Raw genomic sequence first — 15,530 nt, forward strand, 5'->3', positions numbered from 1 at the left:
GGTTTGCATTTAGCATCTACTCAACAATGAAAAACTTGAAATAAATTCTACCAAAAAAAAAGGGGGAGGAGGGGGAGGGGGGCGGAGGGCATGGGGGGTGGAGGGGGAAGATGCCTTTCAGGGTTTTTTTAAATTGCTTAATTACTTTGCTCCTTTTTTGTGATGTTCCCAAGAGTATTATAGCAAATATGCAAAGGCAACAAGTCATTCAAAGAAATCTCACCACGTTGAGAAAAAAATTTTAGAACATAGACAGTTTTTATAATTGAAAATTAAATCAAAAATTATGAATGGAAATCTTACCATATGTTTGAGTTCATTTAGAAGAAAGCAATCTTGAGTAATTACATTGACCCATTTGCAAATTTTCTCATTCCAAATTACAACAAATGACCATTCTCGAGAGGACCTATACTTCTTCTCTAAGCATCCTGTCACAACTAGAGAACCCTTTCTTTATTACACTTTTTATTTGCTTTTAGCCCAAAGCTTAAAAACTCCAAACCAAAAAGGCAACATTAAATGAAAAAGTGATCATAAGTGATGTTGTTAAAATTGCATAGACTTTACTTATAGGAAGAATAGTTTAAAAAGAATGCAACATTCTCTACACTAATAGACAAGGTATGTGGTAGTTTTCGATAAAATCTTTAATGCTATAGAGAACTGTCTTTCATTTTGATGGCTGCATGTTTCATGGGCTCCAAATAGTTTAGAATGCCCTCAGCTTCAAGGCAACCTACTTGCTGATCTATATTCTTTATTGAAAAACAGGTTTGAAGGAAAATTTTATTTATTGGGCAATCAGAAACAAACAGAAGCAGAGTTCTGAGTAAATTGTTACTACTTAAGCAGAAGTTTAGAGTAGATTTGGAACTTTTTCCCCTATTCCTACTGCTTTGCTAAGGCCACCATGAAATATCATGTTTGCAATCTTAACATGATAAAACATCATTATGTTGAGGGCAAAGAATCTCCAAGCTGCTCTATCCTGAATTATTTTTCTTAATGGAGATAACCTCTCACAATTATTTTTCCAGGACAGGAAATGGTGATTTTCCAAATCTGTGTGGTTTGGTTTTGTATTTTCTTCAGAAAAGGTGATGACTTTAGGATCAATTTAACTATTCCAGAAGTGGAGTAATTTATATGAGCAAAAAGACAATGCTTTACGTACTTATTATTGATATCACTAATATTATTTGCGGCTTTTAAATGGCTTAAGGAAACTCAGACAGTAACTTTCTGCAGGTTCATGGCAGATTTTGTTTTCAGTGTCCCTTTTAGTGTTCCTGTCCCAATAGAAAGATAAACAATTTTTCAACTAGAAATAAGGGTTTCACAGAAAAACACAGAAAGAAAAAAAAGTCTCTGGCATATCCTAGTGATCAGTGTCCCAGAGCTTAAAGTGAAAAATGCTAAAAAAAATATTTTCATCTATGGCTCTGTGAAAAAAAAAAAAAAAGGATGAGACAAGGGAAAAATCATAAATATTTGTTTGGATCTTGAGAGTATTAAAATCTCTTAAAAGGACAGAAAACAGCCAGTCATTTGAAAAAAATTTCTTCTGGTTGAACCTATGGTATTCTTTATTTGTATAATGTTATACATGGGTAAAAGATTCAAAAGTAGTACTTAGTTTGGTTTGCCATTGAAGGTTTGTAACTGAGCATACATTCTACATTTGGAGTTCTGGTGCAGTCAGTAGGAAACTATCTCACTTAAGTCATAGGAATCATTGCATTAAAGCAAAGACCTGCTGGTGTGTTTTGTATTGGAAACAGCTGTTCTCATCATTATTGGAAGCTCTCCATAAAAATTGTGTCTGAAGAACACAAAGGTATTTAGTTATGCTACTACAAGAAGGTGTTTTAAGCTTCTTACAGACCTGGAATAAACTTAATACTGCATAGTATGTTATTTGATCATTTGTTTATGCTGCATGTTGAGGAATTATTCCTAAGAAAAGCCCCAAATGATTTAAAATGTTGTCTGTCAGAAGTTAACTGTTTTATTCTGAACACACTGGAATGTGTTCAGGGATGTTAAGGGACTCGTATTTGTAGGCTGGACTGTAGGCTTTACCAATAAAACTGTGGACTTTATTCTCTGAAATGGCATGGAAGAAAGTCAGTGAAAACAGGAACAAAGGAGTAAGAAGCAAAAACAAGTCAGTGGCAGTTCTCTGCTTAAATGACCTCTGTGTTTTCAGCTATCTATCAATCCCTATTTCAGGGGATATTGTGCAGTTTCCTTTGAATAAAATAGAGTGAAGGGAAAGGTATAGCCCTGAATTTTGGAGTCCTAGATATTTCTCAGCTTCATTTAAAGCTGATAATGCAAAGTTCCCACTTAAAAAATGTTGGTAAGTTAATAAATCTCTCCTTCTCAAGGTCTGTGAAAGGACAAACACGGGAGGATGAGGTTCCAGGTATTTTTATGCAGAGTGATAAAACAGAAAATATTTATAAAAGCTGGGCTGTTTGCCTTCTTTCTCAGCACTGTGGAAGAAGATTCTGCTTGGATGATGGGTAAGATATGCTCTGTATATTCACACTAATTCAATGTGGTCAAGTATAGGAAGATGTCTATCTTTGCAAATGAAGAGAAGGGAACAGAAAAGTTAGTTTGTTTTTTGTTCAAAAGGCCTAACCTCAAAAGATACTCAATGTCCTTCACCCTCAGGGGACTGGCTTAGCACACTGCTGAACCAGCCACTAATTGCTTTGTTAGATTATTTAATTAACCCTGAACAAACTCTCTTAGGGGTTGCAACAAGGGACATTTAGCCAATCTCCCTCAACATGGAAACCTTGACTGGTCAAAGATGAGAAGGCAGAAAAAGCAGCCCCACTGGAAATTACACTGCTGACATTTTGCAGAGTGAGACCTACTCAACATAGTATTTAATTAGCACAAAGATCATTTCACACACCTATTTTTAGATTAATTTTTAAAACTTGAGAGTAAGACTTGTTTTTCTTGAGATTCACTTTGGAGAGTGACATTGCTTTCCTCTTATCATCCCATCTATTTCTTGGGTAAGTTATTGACAGTAGGGGGTGTAACAGCTGAAGAAGGAATGAAGCCACAAATGGTTACCACGATATTAGTCTGTTTATTTCAAGTGGCTTCTTAGGACAGCAACAGCTGGCATCGTAACTGTCCACTCAAAAATCTCTAAAAAATGTGATGCAGAATGAGATGGTGTGACAAGTACCAGCTCTCATAGAGGACAGAGGAAAATAAAACTCAATTGCAGTTTATAATATATAAAGTATACTTAGATTGTGTTAAACAACTGTTTTAACAGTAAACATCAACAAACACAGCATACACTTCAGCACAAATCAATAATGAGCCTTAACACAAACTCTACCAAAGAGAGCTGGTTTAGATCAAAGACTGGAAGGAAAAACAATCCGGGTTAAGAAATGATGCCTCATCTAAGCAGCCTCATATATTGCCGAGGAGAAAGAAAAAGTTTTAATGTTTTTGGTGTAACTTTTGAAGGTTTTGGCAAAAACTTTGGAAATTGCTTCACAATTTAAGACCAATTACAACAAATACGACATCATACTATCCAGGAAAGCTACTTGGGATATTTTATTGAATGTGTCTGGTCCAGCTGGGGTGAGCAATTATCAAACACTGATGTCCATGCAAGAATGAAGACCATAACTGAAAGTTTGCACAGCTGTATTTTTTGGGAGCTCATGACATATCTGCTAAATTGTAATATCCAATACATGGCTCTTTTTTGAATATATTTATTAAGATATTAAGTACACCAAAAACTGGCCAAGGCAACCATGCAATGTGCACTTTGAAATCTGAAGTACAAAAAACTTTAACTGCTTCCTGCTCAGGGATCTCTTTTCCTTCATATTTTTCCACAGAAGACAAAAATGTCAGCATCCCATGGACATAGCCTGTATGCACTCTCATGTGATTTTGAAACATATGTTTTCATACCTGTATTTTTTAAAGACTATTATAGCACTGTGAATAACATCCTCAATGTCTGTTAGGCTGAAAATACTACAAAATTTAGGATTAAAGCTTACATTATTTTTTAAAAGGCTGCCTTTAATTGCTTCCAGAGCCATGAAAAAGTCAAAAGAATAAGTATTCCATGAGTGAGTCAACCCAACCAGTGGCACAGCATGAAAGCAACTACTTGGGGCAGTATTGAAATACAAATTCAAGGGCCCCTGACTCTACCATCATTTTCTGTTTCAGTATAAAGAATGACAGCCCAAGTACCTCAATTAACCTCAGTTTTTATGACAACTCTCAGACCAATCTGCTACTATTAAAACATAACTACTTCTTTAGAGTTTCCATGGTAAAAATAACTACCTTAGTTGTTTTCCAAAAATCAGTTGGAAATTAATTTCAACAACTGGATGGAAACCAACACAGTGATCATACCATCGATACATTGCAAAATATGTTTATCCTTGCATTAAAATCCTCTCCCTATGGGACTCAGATGTTGCTGCTGCCAAAAAAAGCATGGAAGCAGTTGAGTTGTAGCTATGCCAATCGGTGGACAGCCAGACACTGTGACAAATGGCATTCCCTCATGCATGAAAGAAAGGCAAAACACCAAACATGTTGCTGGAGTTTTTCTGATGTCCAGCCATGGCTACAGGCTCATGTAGGCCACCATCAGAAGTGTTTGTGAGGATATCAGATATGCCAATTCAGCATGAAAACCTATCTGTATTTTGCCAAGGAGCACAAATTCAAGGCCTAAAGGTTGTCTTGAATTCTGCTGGCAGACAAGCTATGGACACAAAAGCCCTTAGGGCCCTTTTATGTTCCCTTTCCCAGCATTCAATTGTGTTTTCCAGCCAAACTCTCCCACATAATTTATTAAATCAGAAAATGGTAGTGGGTAATGGAAATCTTTTTTGGTAGTTTGGAATGAGATTTGACAACTTCTTCCCTCATTGGAATATTTTTGGCATGCTGTAGTTTACAAGAAAAGTTTGTATTATAAAGTAAAATGTTGCTGTGGTAATTGATGGTAGTGTAAATATAATTTCCTAATTTATTCCATGTTTCTGCCAACCTTATTTTTCTAGCTGGTCTTATACTTTATTGGCTATTAGAATAGAATATGGAGACTGTCTTTTATTATTCCATGAAGAAAGATATTTCAAATTTTGCAGTATAAATCCTCTGCTTTTCCAATGCTGCTTCTCTGCTGCAGCTCAGTCATCAGAATAAGAAAGAAGCTTATGCCAGTGTTAGGGTTTAACTAGCAGTGAATTTAACTTTATTGAGATATTTATGAAAGTTTTTAAAATTGTGGTTAAGTGGAAATCTTCCATGTCATTCCAGTCAATATTTTCTGAGGAGGAGGACTTAAAAAGCTGTGAAGTTATAAGTTTTTTCCTCATACCTCAGATTCCTCTGCCCTTCTCTTCAGCTCTTTCCCTGAGTCCTTCCTTAGTGTCCCAGTGGTCTTGGAAAATTGGCGGGTTTTGTGTTCAACTGTATTTTTAGCAAAGACGTATCCATGTTGCCTATAAGATAAGCAAGGAGTTTGAAAATTGGGACCAAGAAGCCACAGGCAGTTTCCAGGCCATTGCAAGTATAGCAATTATTACTAGTGGTACAGCAGCTGTGAGAGCTGTTATTTGACTTTATTGAGTTGCACTTAGAGTTCTTAAGAACCAGTTTGCAAACTGTTCCTTTGCTTGAGGTATGTTTCTTGGGACTGATGGAAAACTGGATCTTGGGCACAGTTTTCCAAACCACTACCTCTCCTTTTCAGAGGAGAAAATTGAGTGTGCAAAGAAGCTAGAGAATATTAGCACGGCAGCAAAATAAATCATGTTTGATTAATGACCTATAAATGTAATAGAGACTGCTCGTTTGGGCATATTTTCAGGTATCTTCCATTGGCTGAGAATTCCTGTGTAGTCAGTGAAACTCAAAAGTGTTGTTCAGGGCAAGATCTTCAAAGGTTTAAGTTATTTTTCTGGAGAGGTAAAGTTCTGATAATCTAATGTCTGAGGAAAAATGAAATTTTACACAGTCTGGAATAAGTAATGGTTTTCTCTTTCCTCAATAGCTCTCTTAGTTGTAGCCTGCTTGAGCAGTCCTGAAAAGCAGAATCTTTTTACCTAACCTCTGTCTTCCAAGGATTTTATTCTCATAACTATACTTTTTATCCTGCTCACTCTTACCTGTCTTCCCTGTGCCCTACACATGCTGTATTTCTGTCTTCATCTGAGGAGGCCTAGAAAGTCAGCCTATACTTCCCAGGAGCTGCACGATTATAAAACTCTCCAACAAACAGTAAGCTATGAATGAACCCCTTGGTTCTGTGGACTATATATAGACTGGAAAGGAAAGGTTTAGCCATTTGGTTTGTATCATGGAATCATGAAATGGCTTTTTTTGGAAGGAACCATCAAGGTAATTTCACTCCAGTCCAGGAACACCTTCCACTAGACCAGATTTTTCAGCTCCCTACCCTTGAGCACTTCCTAGGATGAGGCACCCACAACTCCTCTAGCAACCTGTTCCAGTATCTCATCATCCTCACAGAAAATAATTTCTTCCTAATGTCTAATCTAAACCTGTCTTCCTTCAATTTATACCCATTACACCTTGTTCTACCACTACATAGAATCACAGAATGACCTGAATTTGAAGGCACCCTTGTAGCTCCTATACAATTTCTGTGAGCAGCCTGTTCTAGTGCCTCACCACCCTAATGTGGCAGACTGGCTGACACAGGAAAAAAATCACAGGATTTAGAAGTCACTTTGGTTTAGCCTTGTTATATTTGCAATGCTAATGAAGGTTAAAAGCACACAGTAAGAAGTCAGATATAGGTGAAGAGATAACTTCGGACTCATGCTACATACTTAAAGTCTTTCGAGTGCTTTTCAAAATCTAAAAATTTCCAATAGCAAACTATATATAAAGTGACATAGCCATAAACAGATAACTGCAGAAAAGATATGCAGAAAAGAAAATGAGACAGAAAAGAGCAAGAAAGGATCCACAACAATGAGCAATTTTCTTCTTAAAGATAGAAGTTCTAAATAACAGTGATCAAAAAAGCTCTAAAACATGGGAATGTTGAGAACAACTAAATATTTTAACTATGACAGAAAGCTGAGGTATTGGGGCTAATAAGCTTGGAGGAACACCTTGTCTTTTAGTATTTCTTCTAAGTTTGGTCTTCTCCATCAGTAATAGTTTCAAGATAACTGATAACTCTACATCAAAGCATTTCACTGCAGGGGGGTCAGTAATGTCAAAGAAATCTTCTGCAACCTTATGTAAAAGATACCTGAGCATATACAGTAAGTAATTTTCTGGACTATAAAACAACATGAAACAAATAACAAGAGAGTGACTACCACCATTTTATTATTGGGGACAGGCACTGAAATTAACATTTCTCATATATGCATTTCTTCTCTGAATCCTCTGGGATGCATTGTAGAAAGATGGAAAATTTTTGCTTATTGTAGTAACATGTTCCCAAAAGCGTGATTAACATGTATTTTAAAAGCTGTTTTATTACAAAACCCTAAAGCATATTTCAGTCTTTCCTGATTTAAGAACACAAACAAAATATCAGTGACATATAAAATAAGAGCATTCAAGGATTTGGCTTGCTTCCCTTGTGTACATTTGCAATTCAATAGTTATCAATGGATTTTGAATTCAGATTTTCTATTTCTGAATGTTTCTAAATGGGAGAAATAAGTTGACTGCAGACAAAGTTAGGATACTAGCTGTAGCATGTATTTAATTGTATATGCTTTCAAAAAATATTTGGTAAACAAACAGAAAAATAAATCTTAACTGGAAGTGCAATAAAATGGAAACAGAAAAGATAGAGGTACATATTTATGAGCAGTGAATCCAGGTTGCCAGTGATGGTGGAGTATTGCGATAACAGTAAGGAAAGAGATAATTACATAATTGAAAAGATAGTTGCTATCTCATATCATGAGGATATTATGAAGGGAGCCTCTCAGTCTCTTTCTTTCCCAAAGGAATATGCAAAGAAATTGGAACTCATCAGGTAAAGAACCAAATAAAAGCAAGTGTCTTGCCTCTCATTTGTAACATCTCCTCCTTGTGGTAATCCCAGTGACTTCACTTTCTAATCTGGTGAGCAATTACTATTACACAAGAACAGCACATTCTTTAAAATAAATCATTGTTCAAAAGTGATTTTAATTTAATTCTACTAATCATTCTTAACCATATTCTGGAATCTAGTCTTTCAGTAATGCAGCCCTTTCCAAACATGGCTGCACTTAACTGCAATTGTTTTTCTTCCATTTTTCTGGCATGCTTTTCTTTCAATAAACTATACAATTAGCTCATTAAAAAAAAAACAAAAAAAAAAAAAAAAAGCAGTGGGCAAAGCAAGGAGGACAGAATCAAATAATTTGTTGTTTAACACTGCTTTCTAAATATCTGTGCCAGGTATTTTCTGTAACATTACAGTACCATGGAGTCTAATTTAAGACCACTAGTTGAAGACAGAGATTTGTTAAAACAATTTATTTCTGTGCTGATGACAAAAATATAGTCATAAGACAAAAAAATTCTGCTGCTCTTTTAACTTGCCCATAAAGATGTATCTGCAAGACAAAAGCAACAATGGATCTTAATCTACAATGGCACAAAACTGTCTGAGTGAATACACCTTTGTGCACAGACCAAAAGAGATACCATACGACCTGTATGTCTGACAGGTATAGACTGAAATAAAACACATCTACTAGGGGGAAAAAAAATCGTGGAAACACTATTATTTTGAAATGGCATCTAAAAAATTACTTTTCTTTTAAGGGCTATGAAATGAAGTGCTCAACAGGTGTGCTTTGGGCAAATAATAAAAACGTAGTGCCTCATGCTACGGAGGTAGAGTCTACAATACAATAGGCTTAAGAAAGTCTGCCAAAAATATCTCCAAAAGATAGAGTGATTTGGTGTCTATTGAGCAAGAATATATTTAAATTCTGAAAAGACAAAGTTGACTTCCTGCTGAAAGACTATCATGATGAGAGAGTAAAACCAATAATTTTTATCTCCTGTATAACAGTGGACAGAGTTAAGCAATTGTGAAAAATGTTGGAAGCTACATTTAAAGTAGGTCTTAAAGGTGCATCTTTTCCCCAGGTATACATAAAACCACAAAAAATAGTAGAGTGAATATTTTGAGAAGCATGCATGATAAGAGGACTAGAATGTGGGCAGGGACCACGGTTCCTGTTTGGTGAACAGAGTCGCTTAGGCTTTGAAGCATCCCGTGTATTTATTTTGTTCCAGCAAAGAGGCTCTAGTGCACATCCATAGGATATTCTTCACAACATTCAATTTACCTCTTTTTAGACCTTTCATTATTTTTTTTTTAAACCAAAAAAGGGGAGATGTTATGTTGTGTCTGTATAAGTTGGACTGTTCTGTTCCTCCTATCATGTAATGTTCTGCCCTGGTTCTCCCGTCCCTCCCTTGCGCTGCCAGTTATCCTCATTCCTCCCCATTTGCCCTGAAGATTAATGTACTCTTTCTCAAATCCCTCCCCTGTGCCCTGTCCGTCACTCGGCGCTCACACCCTTCTCTCTAGAACTCTCTAGAAACTTCCAGCTAGAGCGTCGAGTGATTGGTTCAGGGGCTGGGGCTCCACTCTCAAGTTATCCCCATTGGGGTTTTCCCTAAGTCAATCTTTTGTATCCCACTCCCCTCTAAAACTATTCGTCCAAGGACCGACTCCTCCCCTGTTTCCCCCCCTCCTTATAAGCTGTTGCAACCTTCACAGCTCAGTTTTCGGTGTTGGTTCCCCTGGGACCCAAAAAAACATGGATTCACTGCAGCTGGAGAGCACTCTCTTTTTTTGCTGGCTGTAGCCATAAGCCCAGCCACATCCTAGCACAAGGTAGCGCTGCAGTCATAGCACGGAGCATTTGCCTTAGGCGCTGTCCTGAACCACGGAGATCGCGGTAGTGCTCCCCTACTGCTAGCGTTGCTGGATAGCTAGCCGGGACGTCCGAGAAGGACAGTCCTTCCCCAGCCTGACCGCTTCAATTGTTCATTTGCAAAATACTTTTATCTAGCAAATTCAACAAAGAAACAAGTAAAAATTTCCCCTTGAGGGCTGGATTAGCTCTTCCTACAACTCATGCAACGAAGGGCTGTCGTTTATATTAGTATTTTCCTTCTTTGGGGTCCGAATAAAAAAAAAATCTAAAAATATTTACAAAAGGGCACACAAATAGTATGAAAGTGTTTTTTGAAAACCTACCATGTACTATCCACGTTTTTTACTTTTTCTGTACTGGAAGTCAAGGAGATTGAGAAACCTCCTTCTGGCTAGCCAAGTCTCTGATTTTTCACAAAACACAAGTATGCTTGAGTTCTGAGAACGTACAGAAGCTGTCAGAAAAAGTCTTTGTGGTTTTCCAGATCAAACTTACACAGTCAAAGGTGAGTCAAGAAGGGGACAACTTTACTTTAGAGATAGAGAGGATCTCAAGAGTTTTGCTCAAGTCTTGTCCCACTCACTCACCCACCCCTGCCCCAGTCATGTCAATCCTGATGCTGACATTGGGGAATGATGAAAAGGCTCAGATCTGCAACATCAGAGCATATGCCCAAACAAGAGTACTCTTCATTACCTCAGGGAAGTGGTACTCTTTACAAGCTTAGAAAAGCAGTCTTAAGCAAACCAAGGAAAACCTCCTTTAAACACTTGAAGTAGAACAAAGGTGTTCGTCTCATGGGTGTGGATTAGTTACTAGTATTAATAAAACTTATTTTGCCTTTTCATATTGGATTCAGAAATACCCTGCATTTCCTGTAATTTTCCACACATGGATGAACTACTTTGATCTCTGATCAGAAAATATTTCTAAACAGCAAAATTTCGCAGCACACTCACACTATCCCTTGAGAAGCACATATTGAACTTTCAGCTTTCAATTTTAATTACTTTATCACAAAGAGAAACTGATGGGATCCCAGTTTTATCTTTGCTTCCATCTAATTCCCTTTTCCAGCTCCTACATTTTTCCAAAAAGCTGGGGATTGCTCTCCGTAGTCATTTTCAGTTGTGTTCTGGGTTTAGCTGGAGGGATTTGCTGCACAGCAACAGAAGATGAGGACAGGAACAAATGCATCAGAGAAGCAAAAAACATTACAGCTCTAATGAGAAAAGAAAGGTATCATTTTTGTACATTTCTGCCTCAGTATTTAGTAGCTGATATCACTTGTTAGGATATCCGAAATATCTGTTGGAACTGAAATGTTTTCCAGAGATACAAAAACAGGTCTTTACATCAGCAACAAAATTTATTATTTGCAGTTTCTTATGTCACACAATCCAAGGAGAATTTTTTATTTTTATGTGGTTTTAATTATTAGGGGTGGCCAGAAAACTCTTCTGTTAATTTTTACTCAATTATATTATTTTCTGTTAACTGCTAGTTCTATTTTCTGCTAAGATGGAGAAAAAAAATCAACCAAACATTATACAACCATTTAGTCTATGCAATAAAGAATGCCTGAAAATCTGAATTATCTAATTGGCTAGAGTGTAAAACAGCAGAATTCACCACTCAGAGTTTATTAGTCTGTTCATTTAATTAAGATTATGCAAATTCTTTGAAAAAAGTTACATTTTATTAAAAAATTTCATTCTCTTATTCAGACATTTCACTGTTTGAATTGTACTAGAGCATGTTCATTTAAGACAAGCAGCTTTGATCATAAATATGCACTTATTCACGCCCTGCCATGTCTTATTGATTAAACAGGATATTTTCTCTCTTGTTAGAATGAAGTTGCAGTTCAAAGGTTTTAGAAAAACATCCAGTGTAAGAAATTGGCAAAGGAAGTGTGTAGTGCACTACACCCTCCAGAGAATTGCATGATGTTCCCTCTTCCCAAGCTTCTGTGTTTATTGCTGAAAAAAGAGTGTGTGCAGTTTGTGCTGCAGTTGAAATTCAATAAATATTTCGGGGGAAAAGGATATGCTTGAAATAAAACATGAACTATGTTAAATGCCATGAAATCAGCAGACATGTTTTGAACTGTTAATTTATTTAAACTTATCATTATGTATTGCATCCAAAATGTGCAAGATAAAACTGAAAGCTTTGGCTCATATCTCCTAAAGGAACTACTAACCCTTCCAGTATCTTATAGAAAAGCAATCCCAAAATGTAGTAAAATTATTGAATCCCAGAAACCTGTCATATGAAGTAGGGAGCTCTCTGATGGGTTTTGTTTATAAATTTCAGTCAAGATGTTTGTGAGCTTTTTGCAGCAGAAGCAAAAAATGCAAAAGTTTTCTCTCTTTAGGTAGAATGATTAGGTTTGGGGGCTGGCACTTTTAATTCTTTCCCTTCTTTTTTCTTTTTTTGTAAAATTTCTGTGTGATTTAATAGTTTTCTGAAACTGCCACTAGTAAGTCCTCCTATTTCAAGGAGGAGTTTCAAAATGGAAACCAAATATCTCTGGAGCCTCAGAGAGAATACACTGAAAAATAAAACAAAACAAGGCTTTGTACTCACACAGCATTCTAAGTGTGAGTTGGGGTTTCTAAGTATTTCAAAAACACATGAATTCTCACAGCAAGGTGAGCAAGAATAGGAGATGGCAGTGAGATTATTATCCTCATTTTGCTAATAGAAATACCAAGACAGGGAAGTTGAACAACCTGCCAAGTTGGTGGTTCACAGCCAGGAGAAAGCACGTCTCCTAACCCCTACTTTGCAATATTAACCAAGACCATTGCCAATGGGTACCCAAAGTTTGCTTACCCCAGGACCTTGCAAAATGTCCCTGAGATATCATGTAGCAACCAGAAAAGGCAAAAAAAATTCTGACTTTATACAAATACAAAATGTATTAATGTGAATAGCAATTTTTCTACCAGAATAAACCCACTGAACTCTGAAGATTTTTCTGAGCCTAGTCATCCCTAGCGCTATAAAAATGGAAGAGGTTCTGGCACTTTCTGACACACTGACAGGAAGTAACCTAGTAATTGTCTTTTTTGAAGGATTTTGGAATTACTTTTTTCATAGCACTGTTTAACACAAAATAGCAGAGTTCTTGAGAGCATTTATATTCTTGTGCCTGGAATGACCAGCTCCACCCCAGGTGCTGTAGGAAAGCATTTCTTAATCTTGGAGGCTGCAGGCCATGAGAGATATTCTTTTCAGCATTGTCTTTGAGTACAAAGAAGAGTACTATTTGTATTGTTATGCATAGATGTATTAATTTTTTGTTGGTTTCTCACTTCATGTGGCCACCAAATAATGCCTTTCCACAGAGCTAAGTGAGTGCTACAAATTAAGAAGAAACAGCAGCAAATTTCAGGATCAGATTAGCCCTGCTCTGCACCATTCATTTTTTAATATCAAACTCGTTTTTGTTTTGGCTTTCTTCTACTTCTCTCGGTATAACAACATTGCATGATTCCAGCTTGTGGGTAAGAGTGCCACCTATTGAGTGCCTGGCAATATTTGTCGTCATTTACCAAAAAAGAAAACAAAATCTTACATGCTATTTTTTATGATGCGTCTGTAGGTGACAAAAAGAAAAATAATGTCTTCCAAACTGAACCCAAGACTACTATGTATTTAGCAGGGAAGAAAAATTAAAAACCTGGAGAATTTAAGAAGTGGTATCACCCTGACAAACACATCTTCAAATATTTTTTCCCCCTTAGAAAATCGGGAAGGGGGGAAAATAAATACAGAGTAAAAGGTTAAGTACTTATGATAAAAACCCAGCATCTCTAATAGAAGAGCAGTTTGTTTAAAACAGTTCAGACATAATTCAGGGTGAGTTTGTCTCCTGACTCAACCCAGAGAGGATTTTTTTCCCCTCATCATATTGGCTAGTCATTATGCTAATTAAATACCTCACTAAGCCAGGGTGTGCTAGATGTCACCTTGGAAACACTTCAAACAGTATTGAATAATATAAAAGCTGAATATAAGGCAGCCACATTACAGGGTTATATTACAGAATGAACTAGCTTTTCTTTCTTGGCAGCAAAATTGCAAAGACAGTGCATATATTTTTAAATTGCTGGAATCTCTAGAACGTGAGGAAAACCAGAAAGACTTGTAAGAACACTGATGATTTTTCCACTTTATTACACTTGCATATGAATTGCATTTTCCTGGCAACCTGAGCAATGTTGACACACAAGAAACATGCTTATTTTTAGAAGACTTGTATTACTGTTTACTTGGGTATATGTACTGAGTTCAATCAAGAGAAATCTCACGTATGTTATATGCTGCACTTAATGGGCACCAGCTAGACAAACTAACCATTTCCTGAAATGTGCAGAAAAATAATCAGATGAGAAAATTATCAGAATTTCATCAGTACATGAACACTTCTCTCCACAAAAAAGTGCATAAATGTGTGTACTTCATTTTAACTTTCATGGAATCAGTCTTTTTTTTTTGCTTTCATTTTCTGAGTCATGATGCAGTAGCACTTCCTCTTGCTCCAAAGCAGAGTTTGTAGACACTGTCTATATTGAGAGAGCCTACCTTTTTGGGAATGAAGAACAAATAAATTCCTTTAATTTAGCTAGAAACAGCACCCTAAATTAATCAGATCCTGATCCCACTTCAGGGCCAGTCTATCTAAGAGCAGTGATGTGGAAGAAATGACAGAGGGTGAATTCTGGTAGTGTTATTCTGGTGTCCGTGTGAGCATCGCTTCAATGACACAAAATCAGGAGGAAAAAAAATACCTTGAGGAAGCCCTGATGGAGAGATGTGAGTGAATAAGCACATAATTATTGCCTCGAAACGACCACAGTGATGATCAGACAACCCCAGAGTATGCAGGCAAACATAAACAGCTGTCACAAACTCCAGAATCTGAAATATCACAACAGAGGCGTGGATCCTCCCTCAGTATGCAAATATATGTAAACACAGATACAGAAACACAGATGTATTTCCTGAACCCAGGGATATATTTTTCTTAATGTTACTTAAACTAGTCTGTAACCTTCCTAAGAGATTTGTGAATCTAGTCTGTGAGCTGTTCAGTCAAAAATCCCAAAACCTAATCAATATACTTTGTGTTCATATGCTTGGTTTATTCCCAACTTTTCAGAAGACAGACTCTCCCAAACTGTCTAGTGGTTCTGGGGCATAGCCTTTCTCATGCTGTAATTCATTCTTTGGATTGATTAACAACAATAAAATTTCATTCCCTCAGCCTTATTTACTTCTCAGAAAGGTCTGAGACTCCTCTGAAAAGGCAGAAAAATCTGACTTCATAAAAATTGATGAAATAGTTCTGAGGAATCCTCATCTTCCAAAGTCATGCTAACAATTCCCACTGGAATCTAAAGGTTTGAACTCCCAGTACATCCATGATGGCAGGATCCTGCCTTACTATACATTTCTGGTTTCTGTATCAGCGACATTCCTCTGGATGCAAGATGTATTTGTCACTCTGGACACAACAGAGACTATTGCTAGGCGTCCCCACTT

Source organism: Ammospiza caudacuta, chromosome Z (genome assembly GCF_027887145.1).
Source record: "Ammospiza caudacuta isolate bAmmCau1 chromosome Z, bAmmCau1.pri, whole genome shotgun sequence".
Classification (NCBI taxonomy): domain Eukaryota; kingdom Metazoa; phylum Chordata; class Aves; order Passeriformes; family Passerellidae; genus Ammospiza; species Ammospiza caudacuta.